At 37.9% G+C, this 1,041-nt stretch overlaps 1 long non-coding RNA gene across 1 annotated transcript; it reads right to left on the bottom strand.

The window, feature by feature from the left end:
- Nucleotides 1-588: 588 nt before the first annotated feature.
- Nucleotides 589-781, bottom strand: LOC122003671. Its single transcript, XR_006118027.1, has 2 exons — nucleotides 715-781; nucleotides 589-632 (listed from the first exon to the last, which is right to left on the bottom strand). It is a non-coding gene; the product is annotated as an uncharacterized LOC122003671 (long non-coding RNA).
- Nucleotides 782-1,041: the final 260 nt, after the last annotated feature.

Raw genomic sequence — 1,041 nt, 5'->3', positions numbered from 1 at the left:
ACTATTCTTCCTGAGGGTGACAACTGATTGGTGATTCTTTGTAAAGGAGGCTTCCATCTTAAAGGAGCCACTGGAGGCTTTGGGAACTTTGCAACATCCTTCTTGGTTGTCCTCTCACCATTTAATTGATTCTCCAGTTCTCTTACCTGAATAAAATAAAACAAAATAATCTGTTATAAGGCATCTTAAAGGGTACCATGCCATTTGGTTAAACTTGCACCTTTGGTTCATCAGGAGGATCATATTGGCCAATCCAGGCCTATGGCCAATCAACAAGATATGGCATTAAGATTAGACAATGCATGAATATAAAAGCAAAGTTTAACTTACCACAGCAGGAATATCAAGTCCACGAGCAGCAACATCGGTGCAGAGCAGTATATACCCTTTTCGGCTTTGCAGAACTCAAAGAATGTACTAGTTCATTTCTGCTGCTTCTGCTTTCCATGGATATCGAGACAATCAACATGAATGTATCTGAGAAGCTCAGAATGGTACTTGACTGAATTGCATGAGGAGAAGAAGACCATTATCTTCTTTGAAAGGTTCCTCTTAAGAAAAGCATACAAGACCAGAAACCTTTCATTGCTAGGCACGACACAATAGCCCTGCTGCAACCCTTCGACGGTCACCTGAGAAAGATGAATTCGTGTCAACCTTGCTATTGACGAAACAAACGAGTAAAAATAATGATAAAATAAATCTGGAGATTACCTTCGACCTTCCATCATCAACACCTACATATACAGGCTTTTCCTTAAATGACAAGTTCGCAAAATCCTCAACCTACAATTTTTTTTTATAAGTTAAAGAAAATGAAAACCAAAATGATTATGAATAGTAGTTAGAAAGAAATAGAAACCTGCATAGTTTGGATAGTTGTAAATAGAGCAGTTTGCCTTGTCTATGTATTAGGGAGTGAATGTGATAATTATAAAACATGATGCCGACTTTGCAACACTCCTATAATAACTATAAACCGAAGGAAACTAAATAGCATACCTTTGGCAGCCGCTTAAATATTTGCTCCATGTCTTCCTC

The sequence above is a fragment of the Zingiber officinale genome, chromosome 1A, assembly GCF_018446385.1.
Source record: "Zingiber officinale cultivar Zhangliang chromosome 1A, Zo_v1.1, whole genome shotgun sequence".
Taxonomy (NCBI): Eukaryota; Viridiplantae; Streptophyta; class Magnoliopsida; order Zingiberales; family Zingiberaceae; genus Zingiber; species Zingiber officinale.
The sequence above is the reverse complement of the archived record's forward strand: the minus strand, read 5'-3'. Positions and strand labels throughout refer to the sequence as shown.